Source organism: Danio rerio, chromosome 6 (assembly GCF_052040795.2).
Source record: "Danio rerio strain M-AB ecotype USA chromosome 6, GRCz13ab, whole genome shotgun sequence".
Taxonomy (NCBI): domain Eukaryota; kingdom Metazoa; phylum Chordata; class Actinopteri; order Cypriniformes; family Danionidae; genus Danio; species Danio rerio.
Genome location: NC_141026.1, coordinates 46,934,311 through 46,949,362, shown reverse-complemented (window position 1 = coordinate 46,949,362; position 15,052 = coordinate 46,934,311). Strand labels below are relative to the sequence as shown.

The following is a 15,052-nucleotide window of genomic DNA, read 5'->3' as shown; positions in this document are numbered from 1 at the left end:
ACAGTAAACATCCGTCATCTTCTTATCAGTAATATGAATCTAAACAGTCTCTGGGTCAACCTGTGTGAAATTGTTTTTGTCAACTTCTTGAACACTTTTAATGCTTCCAAACAGTTTGCTGCAATTATAAATCACCCATGTCTTGAGGTCATTCATTATGATGTGATTTACCTTTTATGTGTGATTTGATTGAACAGGAATCACAGAACTGATTTTTTTAATCCCCAGAGGAAAAAAAATAAATTAAGTAGTGACTGCAGGTTAAAGGAATTAGTGGAGTAAAAGTACTAATACTGCACTAAAAATGAACTCAAGGGAAAGTAAAAGTACACATTTTTAAAACTACTAAGTAAATTACAATTTTTATTAGTTTGAGTATTTGTAATATGTTACTTTACACCATTGGAGGGATTGAAAACTCTGAACTTTGGAAATTTTTATATTTGCTCCTGGAGGTGCACTGCAATTAAATGCATTTGTTTGTGGGAACTGCTTATAACAGCATTTATATTTGTAACAGAGGATTAACGTCTTAAAACAGCAAAATAGAGATTAACATTAAAAGGCTGAACATATTATCCTGACAGTTCAAATAAATGGTATCTATTAAATGCAATTTTCTAAAGCAAAATAGCAAACCACCATTTCATGTAATGCATTTTATAGTTTAAATTTAATGATAGGTTTTTAAAAAAATGTGCTATTAAATCACCTTATATATTACTGTAACTAAAAATATATGCATAGAGTATCTCCAGCTTCTATAAATCCAATCTAGAAACACAAGCGTGAATTTCACACATAATTAACGCATAATTATCTTTGCTTCTTAATCGGCAGCACATGTGTTTCTGGTTTGTGAAAGGGATTACACTATTGTCTTTATATGCCATTAGGAACCTTTGAAGGGATTTAAGTAGACCTACACCTCTCTCTCTCTCTCTCTCTCTCTCTCTCTCTCTCTCTCTCTCTCTCTCTTTCTCTCTCTGTCTCTCATTCCCTTTGAGAATGTACAACATCAAGGCTGTATTTTTGATTCATCAGGCTTAAAGCATGTTGGCTCCCTGTGTGAACGTCAACTTCTCCATTACCTGGAGACACAAAAAGATAAAAACAAGTTTCTGTTTGTTTATATTAAAAGAAGAAAAAAGGGAAACCCTACAAATATCCCACTTTAAGTATTAAGATGCATCCATGTTTACTGAAAATGACAGATTATACATCAACATGGCCATTTTTCATTCAGCCTAATCATTCCTATCTCCTAAAACACCATGTAATGTTCTTTTGCTTCTGCATATCCATCTGATTACAACCAGATTATGAGATGCTCATGTGCCGGGCTATTGACTAGAGCTTCCCTTAATAACCACATAATACCTTTATCACGATTTCATATGCTGCTCTCCTGCACTCCACCCCCCTCCAAAACCCAAGCAAATGTCACTGGAAGCTGAAGATCCTGTCAGCCTGAATCCTATTGGACGATCTCATCGTTCAGCCGAAGCAGAGGCCACAACTGGTGGTGAGCTTGTAATTAAAATCTGTGGAAAGGCATTTTCCAATCCCACAGTGGACAAAAGATGCGCAGACACTGGAGAGATGCTTGGTGTTGATGTAGAACTTAATTATATGCTTTCAAAGAATCATTAAATGGTAATGAAGCAATGAAGAGGAGAAAGACGGTCAGCTTGAGAGACAGATAAAAAAAAAATACTGAAACTGTAAAATGCAAAGAATTCACAGCTAGAGTAACATTTGAAGTTGTCTCTGGAGCTCTCCAATGTCGCTCTTTGAGAATTAAATGCACCATAATTGTATTTCTCAGTGGATGATTGCTGCACAATGACAGTGTGTTCATGCAAATAATGACTGTCATTTCGTACGCCGATGCGACGAAGCGAGGCACGCATCTTCATATCTGATGTCGGGCAAGAACACAAAGGAGGCTTCACGCTTCTAAAAAAGGAATAAAAAATCTCCAATGTTGATCTGGTACATCTGAACTTATTGTCTCGTGAATGTAGCCACAGCAAATGAACACCCAGAGATGCTGTTGCTGCTCTTCAAAGAGGTCTCGCTTCATCAAAAATTCAGCACGGCCCCTCAGGCATTTCATTGACATGTTTGCTCAATTCCCCTGATGAAATTCAGAGATGTGAAAACACAACAGTTTTGCTGTTTGGCCCCCAAATCCCACTGGTGGCTCAAAACATGGTAATAGATTTTCTCTCCCGGGGGATGAGATTTTGCCACATCTCAGTCGAAACCTTCACCTAGCAGACAGAAGCATAGCAGTCAGTGCTAAACCGCAAGGGCTTGGAAGAATGAAGAAAAAAATAAAGTAGTTGTTTTAGGGGAAAGTACACAGAATCAATATTGGTAGGCCAGGGGGCAGATGAAATCACAATTTAAGCCGTACGGCTAATTAAAGAAAAGAGACAAAAATCAATAGCATTGGTCCCTGGTATATTGTCTCTACGTTTTATGCCCACGCAGTGATTTGTAATTGGATATTAAATGTGAGACAGATGGTTTAGGGGTTTTCAATTGAGGAAAGAAGTAAGGGAGGATGGCACTTACCAACAGGTGATAAAAAAGATCTTTGACAATAGTGACAAAACAAGCGATTTTTTCAGTTTTGTCATTCATTTACATTCATTTGCTTGAAATCATCTTAATGTATATCAATCTACAAGAGGACATTTTATAAAAACAATGTCATATACTCATGTGTATAAGTACTTTATTAAGTAATTAAGCTTCTTAATAAGCTTTATTAAATGAAATGGGTGTAATTGACCCTTCGCTAAGCCGCACCCAAAAACCGCCACCCACCAATCGTGGCTTAGCAACTGTAACTACGCGCAGAGGCTCTGTCAAGCTTTAGAGCTAGTGCATTAGTGCATATAGATTGTGCAAATCTGATATCCGGTATCCTTAAAGTTTGAACAGGATGGTGGAATTTTTTTCCCTTTTCAAAACCTAAAACCCAAGGGGAGAAATGCCAGCATGGATAAAGCTGTGTGAGGGGCGCTAAAGGAGTGGAGTTCAGTTGGTTTTGTTTAAATATACCTGACACATTCAGTGATAGACAGACGGCAATAACTCACAAACCTCTTGCTCTAAACAGATCTAAACTGTGTTTCCTACAAAAACACAAAGCTGGTCATGTTACCCAGCTGTCTTATTCCTTTTTTTTCACTCGATGTTGTGAGTAACGCTCCGTTTTGAACCTTCGCCATAAAATTAGTAACTTAGTCATACTAATAGCGAATATGTCATAATGACACGAGTTATTAATCTGGGAAATACGAATCTGCGAATCTGTTGCTAACTTTACTGAACTTAATATTTTCATCTTATTTTAAGCTACGAATATTTGAAATTACAAATCAACAGAACAAAACCGAGATATGATCACAAACTGAGCATTTGCGATCAATATACTTTACCAGCCATTGTTTTTCAGTAATTTATGAAGAGTACACAAACATGCTGACAGTAATGGGTAACTTGCTGTACATTGTTATGGATCAATGATGCTAATATTCGGCACAAATCCATCAGTTTCCCCTTTCTGGCTGCTCTTTCTATTAATGAATTATGTAGAAGCACTGTCCATGCTCGTTTCTCTGCTGGTTAGTAACGCTATATTTCATTCACAACATTTAATCTATCAGGCTTTTTGCCTAAAAATAGAGAAATCATGGTTTAATTTGTTATTATTAGATTATTTTTAGATTTCACCTCTCCTGCTGAGCACGAGCTAAGCTGTTGAATGGTCACAGCGTATGAGGCGGCTAAGCTAAGCTAGCTTCAATTTTGATTGAATTATTCTCTAATCGGTTGCCTATTATGCCGTGAAAATAAACCTGTAAGGCATACTGCAGTCCTTTTTTTGTCTGGCTTTCTCAGATATCTCACCTGTTCGCCAAAAATGACATTATCTCTCTGGCAATGTTTGACACCGGCGCACACAAATTGAAACAGCCGTGCCAGTCATAAAAGCTTGACAGGCGTAGCAACAGTAACTTAGGAGGGTGGGGCTTAGCGAAAGGTCCATTAACTCAAAATTGACTGAAAGTTAATTCCACTCCTTTGAAAAGAGTTTTGAACTCAGTGTTAAAGATACTGAGTTAATTAAATACCTCATTACTTCAACTTAAATGGAGTAAATTCACAGTACTCATATAGATTTTTTTTTTTAACTCAAATGAATTGTAGCAATTGGTTTCCTCAAATGGTTTAAGTTGCCTTAACTAATTAGGTTTAACAGTACTCTTGGTTTAAGTTCATCTTCATTTTACGAGTTTTACTGTGCTTAAATTGTTTAGTTTACTGAAATGGATTAAGTTTACAGTACTCATTACTCATGCAACAAACCATTTAAGTTCACAGTACTCATTAGGATTAGTTTTTGAACTTAAATGGTTTGTTGCAATCAGTTTCCTCTAATGATTTGAGTTACCTTAACTTTTTGGGGTTTACAGTGTCTGTATGTGTGCAATCAGAAGATATACAACAGAAGGACAGCACTATATGTGCATTCAAAGATGTGTACTGTCTGAGTAGGAACATTTTCCCTATAGCTAACCAAAAAAAAAAAAAAAAAATTACATTAACAACCAAAACTGCTCAGAATGTTCTCAGATCTAAAAAGTACAATTACAACAACACACAGTAATAATACAGCAATACTGATGTACCTGTAACAGAATGTATTGTTGTAAAAACAACAATCCGTCTTTTGGATGAGACGTTAAACCGAGGTCCCGACTCTCTGTGGTCGTTAAAAATCCCAGGATGTCCTTCGAAAAGAGTAGGGGTTTAACCCCGGCATCCTGGCCAAATCTGCCCACTGGCCTTTGTCCATCATGGCCTCCTAACCATCCCCATATTCAATTGGCTGCATCACTGTCTCCTCTCCACCAATCAGCTGGTGTGTGGTATGCGGTCTGGCGCAAAATGGCTGCCGTCGCGTCATCCAGGTGGATGCTGCACACTGGTGGTGGATGAGGAGATTCCCCCCACTGTGTAAAGCGCTTTGAGTGCCCAGAAAAGCGCTATATAAATGTAAGGAATTATTTAAAAAAATAAAATAAAATAATAATAATAATAATAATAAATCATTAGAGTCAATTTTTAGAAACCTTTTTTTTTAATCTATTGAATAGGCTTTATTTATAATTTGTTAGGACTGGACAATATTTGGCATGGATCCTCTAAATAAAAAACTAAATAAAAACCAAAAAACACACTGAGAAAATTACATTTAAAGTTGTCCAAATTAAGGTCATAGCAATGGAAATGACTATTCATTCATAAATTAATAAATATATTACCTAATAATCTCATGTTTTGGCATAAAAGAAATATGTTGATTTTAAACTAGCCGATTCTAATGTTATCACTCGATTGAAAATCAGTGGTTATCAGCTAATAGATATGGGCCAGTAGGGGCCTTCCACGTCTACTAGTGTGCTCAAAAGTCTGCTATCATCCATCCACATGGTTAATCAGTTATAGATCACGTACGGCTGCAGCTGGAAGTTAATTAAAGTTATTTATATTATATTATAATTTCCCATTAATTGTATTTTATTAACGTCTACCCCTACCCCAACCGTCACAGTAATGTAAAAACAGATCTGGATCTGGAGTCTTCTTTATTAGTATTGCTTATTAACCATGTGAATAGAAGATAACAGCATTCTGAGCCCACTAACAGGCGCAGAAGGCCCCTACTGGCCCATATTTATCAGCTGAAAAGCTCTGATAATGCCCATTCATTTAAGTGATAACATGCGAAGCAGGTGTTTCAAACAATGTATTTTGGTTATTGTCAAAAATAGCCTTGCAACATAAAACTGGTTTTGTGGTCCTGGGTCACACATGGCTTTGAATGAGGCTCAATCAATCACAATCAAGTACTGGAACTATTTGTTTTCTAAAAAATAATCCTGAAATACTACCATTAGTGACAGACAAGACCAGTATGTAGTGGCAACAAAATACAGATGGAAAACACAAAAGGTTTCAACCTCGTATTGTGTTCTGTCTTTTATAGGGCACTGAAAAAAAACTAAGCATACAGTTTCTCAGTTGAGTGACAAGCACTGAAGTCTGACCTGGTGTTTTCACCCATTTCCTGTCGCCTGCAGTCAGCAGCCGTCCCTCTCTTTCTCTCTCTCTCTCTGTATTCTGCACCTGAGTCATTTACACCGTCTGACAGACAGCCATCAAATATAGCCCTTGGCGTGCAGTGTAGCATCTCATAAGAATTTCCTGACATTTATAAAGTGACATGCAAGTAGTTCTTTTAATAGGGTTTAAGTGATATGGCAGTTCTTATCAGCAGGCTATGAAACACACAGTGCAGTATCAGAATGCTCTGCAATACGAGTGAAAATGTGAGATGAGATTTGAGTTCGAAAACAGTATAATAGCTATCAAGTTATTTGTTTTAATGAGATGAAATCTGTATTTAACCTCACTAAAATATATTTATTAATAGCTACGATACTATTTTAATAACTTTAAATCGGTAAATCAGCTATAAATTTATATGTATAGCTATTAAAACAGTATCGTAGCTATCAAGTTATTTATTTTAGTGAGGTGAAATCTGTATTTAACCTCACTGAAATATATTTATTAATAGCTATGATACTATTTTAATAACTTTAAATCGGTAAATCAGCAATAAATTTACATGCATAACTATTAAAACAGTATTGTAGCTATCAATAAACATTTTAGTGAGGTGAAATCTGTATTAAATCTCATTAAAATATGTTTATTAATAGCTACATTACTATTTTTATAACTTTAAATCAACAAATTAGCTATACAAATATATTTATAATGATTGAAACAGTATCGCAGCTATCGATAAACATGTTTTAGTGAGGTTAAATCTGTATTTGACCTTACTAAATATATACTTATTGATATACAATAATGTTTAATTAGTTATATATCTGTATTTCACCTCAAAACAATATCAAAAGAGGAGTTAAAAGTCCTACTTTGTGGTGGCTGTCTACAATTAAAGATTTATATTAATATATTTTAATTCAAGTAAAGGGTTTTGAGAAAATTTTAAAATGATTAACTTGCACTCACAAAACATTAATTTGAAATTTTGAAAAGTAATCAGATGTATTAAGATGCATTACTGTAAGTTACTGATACTGAACCAGTTAGCCTGTAATATTTAACTTACTACATTTAGAAAGCAACCTCCCCAACATTTTATATCTCAAATGAACTGTGATCCATTGCATCCTCAACTGCTAAAGCTTTGAAGGCAGAAATCACTGCTTTGATATTAAATACTAACCATATGACTGCATGGTACAACATATGAAGCAATCAAAACTAGCCATATGGTTTCATTAGCTCACATTGCCAGTTTTGTGGTGAAAAATTCAAACATGATGTCATTAAGATAAAAAAAAATGTTTGCTCTTGTTATCTAAATTTAAAAATTGAAAATTATGTTATTTTGAGGCATTGGGCGTGGCTAACATACTTATCCACGTCCCTCCAACTGTCAGGATTGACAACAAACAGAAAAAGTGTGAAGGAGGTGTTTGTTTAAGGTTGTTATAACTCTCCCGAAGTGTGATTTATTTATAAACTAATTTCGAGAAGATCAAGTGCTTATGATTGATAACAGCTGGTACTAGAGATCTGCGGGGGACTAAATTTTGAATCCCGCTCCCGCCCGCACCCGCCAGGTTTTAGCCCGAACCCGACCGCTCCTGCTTATATTAAGAATTTGTTGTCCCGCTGCTCGACCCGCCCCGTTTTTCTGGCCACCGCACCCGATCCGGCTAAAGAGCGGGGGAGAACAAAACCGAAAATCACCCAGCTATACAGTCCAGACAGAATCGGGCAGTGAGTCCACAAGCATCCGGCCTGAGTCCGGCAGCTGGAGCCGGGCCGAGTGGTAAGTCTCCGGCAGGTATTTTGCTATCTGGGAAAGCTCTCTCTCTCTCGCGCGCGCGCACTAACATACACACACACAAGCAACAAGCACCAAGCACACACACAGGCAAAGCTCTCTCTCTCATTCGCATAGCAATATCCGCGATATTGCTAGACAGCCCGCTCCCGTCCCAAATCAAACCTGTTACCAACCGCTCCCGCGATTTATTCGGAAATTTATTCCCACGCCCCAGAAATCTGGTCGGGTCCCGTGGCGCCCGCGGGACAGCCGCAGGAATGCAGACCTCTAGCTGGTACCGCATTAGATCTGCATATTCGCACCAATCATATGAATACTAACACACTATAAATTACCTGAGCTTTCTACTCCAGTCATCTTCGTCTTGAAGAATCCCCCTTCCACCCCCTACTCCTCCCCTTCTCTGATAGGGTGGCATGGTGGCCCAGTGGGTTGCACTCTTGCCTCACAGCAAGAACGCCACTGGTTCAGCCCTCTCTGGGTCAGTCTGCATTTCTGTGCGGAGTTTGCATGTTCTCCCCCATGCTGAGAAATATCTCAGCAGTTCACCAGTAGTAGAATTCTCGAGACCCACCTGAACTCAAACTCTCCTCTCGCCCTTCAAATGGGAGGGAGCCCCGGGCTCAAGGATATTCTGAGCTCAAGGTTCTCTCCCAGGACAGCATGCCAAACATGCTTTATTATCAATTATCAGCTAAGTGTGAACTCTTGAAACACTTTTCATGATCTTTCTGAATAAATTGCCTACTTTAATAAATCCAATCAGCTTGCAGTAGAAAAACCAAGTCATAGTGTTCTCTAGAAACTATGTCATAATACAAAAAAATAAAATAAAATAAATAAACGGTCGCAGCTTTCGGTTTATGTGGACTATAAGTTTCTAATATGATTTTGAATATGATATGAGCTTTCCCATTCTTGTGAATTAGTGATCTGTCATTTATAAAGTAGCATGCGGTTCTTTTGTTGTTGTATGGCAGATCTTATCATGAAGCCCTCAGAATGCTCCGCAATGCAAGTAAAAAGGTGAGGTGTTATAGAAATGCCATGGAATATAACTCTACTTTTGTAAAGAGAACGTGAATGACTGCTTTTTTTAAAGACAAGACACATCTATGTGAATAGAAAACACACACACACACACACACACAAACACACGCACACAGAACCAGTGAATGGTCATCCTTACGAGAAATAGGATTGGTCAGACATGACTAGATGGTGATAGAATGACATTTGTTTCCGACGGGAACATACGGATCCCACTAGCCAGAGTCAATGGGCGCATGGATTCCCCCCTTTTCTCTCTCTCGCTCCCTTTCCTGCTTTTTCCCCCTCTATACAATGGCCACCTCTGTTTCTCCATCCAGACAGAAGATCTGATAGGTCTGACTCTTTGTGTGCATCTATGGAAACCATGAAGCCAAAAGACAAAGAAAAAAGTCAGAAGACTATTATGTTAGCGTGATGCTACACAATTTTGTAATTATAAAAAAAAGAAAATGATTCCATTTAAAGTTGCAATAAAACTTGCAACAATAAAGACAGTAAAATATTACAACAATAAAACCATTTTTAAAACATGTAACTGTATTTTAAATGGCAATTTGTGACAAAACTTGACAAATCTGAACAAAGCAGTGACTGTGACATTGTTTTCTAGTAAGATAACAGCAATTTCTTTCATTTCATTTTCTTTCGGCTTAGTCCCTTTATTCATCAGGGGTCGCCACAGTGGAATGAACTGACAACTTTTCCAGCATATGTTTTACATAGCAGATGCCCTTCCAGCTTTAACCCAGTACTGGGAAATAACAACAATTGCATATACATTTTTTATGTTCTAAGTTTATCACAGCGTATTATATTTATATATGTATGAGAGGCTTTTATTTTGAAAATGAGGCAGCAGCTCTTAGGTAAACCAAGCAGGTATTGAGCATCTCATCACATCACAGGGTGTCATCAAAAGACAGATTATACCTTTCTTCAGCATTCCCTAAAGAGGCATAATGTCTGCTTAATTGTATTTTTGATAGCTTAACACGAGCAATGTGAAATGTGCTGCTTATGTTTATAATGAGGCAACAGACACATGTAAGTTTGTAGTGGGACAACAGATACAAGTAACTTGCTAAATGTGTTTTCCAATGTGTAAGTGTTCAATGCACGTTTAAATACTGTAAGTTTCTGGAATAAAAGGACACCAGTTAATTTCATAAGATTCCTCTGTTTATGAAGATGTTGATATTTAATCTTTCCTGTGTTTTTATCAGCCTCATCTCACGAGAAAACATAACTTACATATTGTCAGATTAGTGGCTAATTCAGTTCAGTTTTACAAAAATGTAGGATTTTAAAAAGGAGGCGTAGCACCCAAACCCCACTTCTAAACCCAACAGTCATAGGGGGATAAGCAAATTGAACGAACGAGATTATACAAATTCATACGAATAAGCCAAAAAAAAAAAAAAAAAAATTAACTGCCATGAGATTGTGTTGTTTTTCATATATACCACAAAATACAACTCCATATATATCTCTGTCCGTTCCTTTAGATGAGTATAATTATAATTTAGCCTGTATCTTATCCATAACACTAGGTTGCAAACTAGGTTGCTCCGATTGTAAAAAAAAATATAGCTCACTCATTCCTTCTAGCTAAAATAAACCTCTATAGCAAATTGCTATTTAACAAGGAATATACTCAATTTGTTTAACTTTTTTTTGACAACTAAAGTATGATTATTTTGCATTCATCATGCTCTGTCTGTGCATGTCATGCACTGACATGAGCTGTAGGAGCATCAGACCGGAGCTTGGTAATGTTCATGAACCTTCCAAATATAGTCAAAAGTAACTATATCATATTAGGATCATGTCTGGGAAATGGACCTGTAAAACTGTAACATTTCTGGAGAATTTATAATTCAATATCAAGCGCAACCTCCCGCTCTCCCTCATGAAGCCAATATGGAAGTAACTAAAACTGCAATTCATCGACTCGCCTGTGGAGGTTATCTCCAGGAACTCCAGGTGTTTACTGACTGCAATGCTAAATTGGCCAATTTTACAGCTGATAAAAACATGTTTACAGCCTTGTACAAAAGATGGTTTGGGTGCAAATAGCTGATATTACTCTTCATGAGATGAGGGGGACACTTTTTTAAGTCATCCGTTTCATTATTATTAAGTTATATTATGTCTGCATAATTAAGGACGTGGCCATTTAAATGACAGCTAGGTCTCACTGGTCGCCATCATGTCACCTTCCGGCTGATTAGCTGCTGAACTCGGCATATACATCGTATTTTTGCTTTGTTTTATGTGGCTTTATACAGTCAATTGCCTTTTGGCATTATCTCCCACATTTATCAGATAATATGACATGCTAAGTACACTTAATTGTGCTCACAAACCATCCATTATATATTTATACCATCTCTATAAATGTGTTATAAGAATAATGCTTAATAGCTTAATGTATTACAACAGTGTCTTGAAAAAACCAAGCTTATTATTGATATAGTATAATAGCAAGCACATGTGGTTAGAATACAACTGATTCTCAGGTAATGAAGTAAGCGTTTCTCCCAAAGAAAAGCCTGTCTAAGCAAATTGCTAGAATTCTGTAGCTCCACCTCTTTGTCCTTATTTGGTATCCTCCGGTGCGATAACGTGCGAACAAAATGGCAACGGTTGGCCACGCCTACTTGTAGCTTGATTTGCGCTCTTCAGAAACCTATGGGTGACATCACCAATATGATATCATATCTTTTACAGTCTATGGTCAATATTAGATCTCATGTCTGATGTTTCTATGTCGATAAAAGTGAACAACACATTGTATCAATGCATTCTATGGCACCTTTAACAAGCAGATGTGAAGTCACTAAAGCCTACTAGTAAGGTGATGTCATAGTAGTAAGTGCAGATATTCAACCCGGGCTCATTGTGGAAACGTAGCCCCGCGGACGTTTCTGCGGACCGCGATTTACGTCCCGGGAGGTACGTATTCGAGCGTTTTTTTGTTTTTGCGGATACGCGAGAGGTCGCTGTGCGCGTTTTTTCGCGTCTCGGGCTGACGCCTCTCGGGAGCGCACGGCGTTCGCTACCGCGCCGTTCTCGCGCGAAAAGCCGCCGGATCGAAAAAAAAAAAAAAAAAAAAGCAAAAGCCCTAGTCTTCGATTTCGACCGCGTTTTCGGATCCCGCCACGTTCTCGCCCTCCTTTTTCAGATTCAGTTTTTCGTCTCACCTGATTTCCGGAACCTGCTGTTCCCCGGACTCGATCCCGGTTGTCGTCCAGCACGGCTGGCTCCTCCTCCTCCACCTCGTCCGGGGCCTCCGGGGCGGAGCGGCTGAGCGGCGTTCGCTCGAAAAAAAACAAACGCGGCTTTTACGTACCTCCGGCCACGTAAATCGCGGTCTCCAGAAACGTCCGCGGGGCTACGTTTCCAGAATGAGCTTGGGTTGCAGATATTAGATTTCTTCTACATACTAAATAAGGTTTTCAAAGAAGTTGCTAGATTTTATGTAGTTCCTTATTTATTTTCTCCAAAGCATCACAAATATCGACAAGATCATTACTAATGACAATATATTGGTTAGCCTTTGCGATTTTTCTCTGGAACACATACATCTTGAACCATGATCTATATGGATAACAAATCAACTGTGATCCATTTGACCCCTAAGTGTTAGAATGTTGAAGGCGGAAACCACAGCTTTGATGCAGTTGCTAAGCCGATAATCAGTCTCTTTAGCATATGTGGTTACTAGGGTGCTCCTTTCTGCATGGTTAGTTATGTATGGATGATCGGATCTGGCAAGTATCTAAATCTTAGCCTATGGCTTGGTTCCCTCATTCAACATAAATCAAAGTGAGTTTCACTTACTATACCCCATCTGCAACCAGAATAAATCAAGTCACTTAGAAAAGTAGCAGCAAAAAAAAAAAAGAATAATCCTGATTTTAGATATTCAGCTAGGCAGAAGCAAGTTATGCATCAATGTTTAGAAGGGTTAGAGGTGTCTTCAAAAGCCTTTGATCAAAAATAATAGTCATACTTACATTAGCAAAGGCCACAAATAATAAGCATTACTGTTCCACTTTTCCCTAACACTTAGCGACAGCCTGTTGCCTGTGGATAAATGGGAGATTAGTACACAAGACCACATCAAAGTAAATGAAATTCAAAGTTGCGGTAAGAGAAAAACTTAATCTTCATTTAGAGGTCTTAAAGAGGGGACGTGAAGTTCTTCATCGTCTTTCTTTCCCTTCTTATATTCTCCTCCCCCAGCGGCTGCCTCAACTGCTTTAAAAGCACACAGGAGTTGCTATAGAAATGCAATCTAGGTGGCATGCAGGAAGTTCATTAGCGATACCATTAGAGCCATAGCATTCGGTTGTGAGGGTGCGATGAATATAGGATTTATTTTCCAGCTTTTGTTTTGTTTTATACTGCATTCCCGTTATAATCGCATGCAAATAAGCATCTGCACCATGCCTCTTTATAGATTTGGGGGCCCTTTTAAAGCTTGTATATATTGCTTTTGTACATCTCCGTTAAGGGCTGAACTTGATGGGCCTTATGTGTTTATTTCAGGCCTGAACGTAAGGAGTAAAACAAGCAGACAAAAGAGCGACTGATAAATCTGTCAGGGTGGAGAAAGTGCCCTGCCCCTTGAGCTCAAAGATGTCTGCTCACACACACAAAGCCAGGCAGTGTTGCGTGAAATTTGCATGTGCCTCTTCTTCGCAATAAGCCTGGCAGCAGCGAGGAAGCAGACGCTCCGTCTCACAACTACTTTCAAATCAAAACAGCACAGCGTGCGACACATTAAACAACATCCTAATCACGGATTCATTATCTACAGTGATGGCAGAAAATATGAAAGATGAATGCTCATTTTTAACTGAATGCTGAATCGAGAGATTTTGAGGAAAATGTGAAGTGGAATTTTATAGTTTGTTGCTAAGATGTTGTATAGAGGCAATTTATTAATTTAATATAAATTAATTTTACTACACAGCAAAATATGGGGACCCAAAACAACTCTATGGATGTTAATTTCAACCCTTTAAAAGTGTCTCATGGGGTCCACTCAAAACAGAGTTAAATCAACACTTTCAAAAGGGTTGGCACATTGACACCGAAGTAAGGGTTAATTTTAACTCTGGGCAGAGTTAAAATATGTAACTATATTTAACACCGCCTGGTGTAATATATTGTTATTTTATTCAACTCTCTTGAGTGTAAATATGGTAAAAAGGTCAAATAGACTGTAAATTACAAAATAAAAAACATTTTATTTGAAAACATTCACCTCTTCAACAATTCATTCAGTTTTTAAAATGCAACAATGTCAAATATGCTTTAAATGTTTTATTAGTACAGACAGTATCAACAAAATATGTGTGACCAGTGCTCAAAAAGGCTGTTTCAGTCCTTTGGTCCAAACTTGATGTTTCATCAGAGCCATTTGAAAGTTCAATATAGCGTCACTCATAGTTTACTTCTGAACTCATAGTTTTCTTCTGAAATTACATTTTAAACAACTTGGCGTGCAAATCTTTCACTTCTGGTGTTTCCTTGGTCCTCCATATCAAACACAGCAGTTTAAATGAAGGTACAAATGCTGTAAACTTGTGTGAAAACAAACTGGAGCTAGGAAATCTCATCAAGCATTTCCTGTGAATGAAGTGCTTCCCAGCCACAGGATGACCTTTTTATCCATGACGATGTAGCAGCTGCTGATCGCTCGTCTGGTGGTTCCTGATTCACAGATATAGGGTGATGCTCATCTAAGAACTCTTCAAGACTCCAGCATGACTAAGAAAAATGTTTGAAAACAAATTGCAATCAAATTATATGATATATTTAAAAGAACATTTAAAGTAAATAAAACATTCAAGAAATCTAAACTCACCTTTTGAAAATCTTCATGATGATCCACAACTTGACTCTCCCAGCTGGTTGAGGTGACAGGATATGGAAAAGTAGCAAAAACACATACATCACTGTTGGAATCTCCAAAAACAATTAGGTTAACCACTATGACTAGAACTGGAAAAA

The 15,052-nt window shown here is 37.7% G+C and overlaps 1 protein-coding gene across 5 annotated transcripts in view; it reads right to left on the bottom strand.

Annotated features, from left to right (window-relative positions):
• Window positions 1–111: 111 nt before the first annotated feature.
• Window positions 112–15,052, bottom strand: part of LOC147836458 (uncharacterized) — a 455,522-nt gene continuing 440,581 nt past the window's right edge. For 2 of the 5 annotated variants that reach the window (XM_087257996.1, XM_087257997.1), the window contains one exon: window positions 112–2,276. The gene's annotated coding sequence lies outside the window, so the exon portion shown is untranslated. The remainder of the gene's footprint in view (window positions 2,277–15,052) is intronic. The other 3 variants (XM_087257999.1, XM_087257998.1, XR_015494101.1) reach the window with 2 other exon arrangements.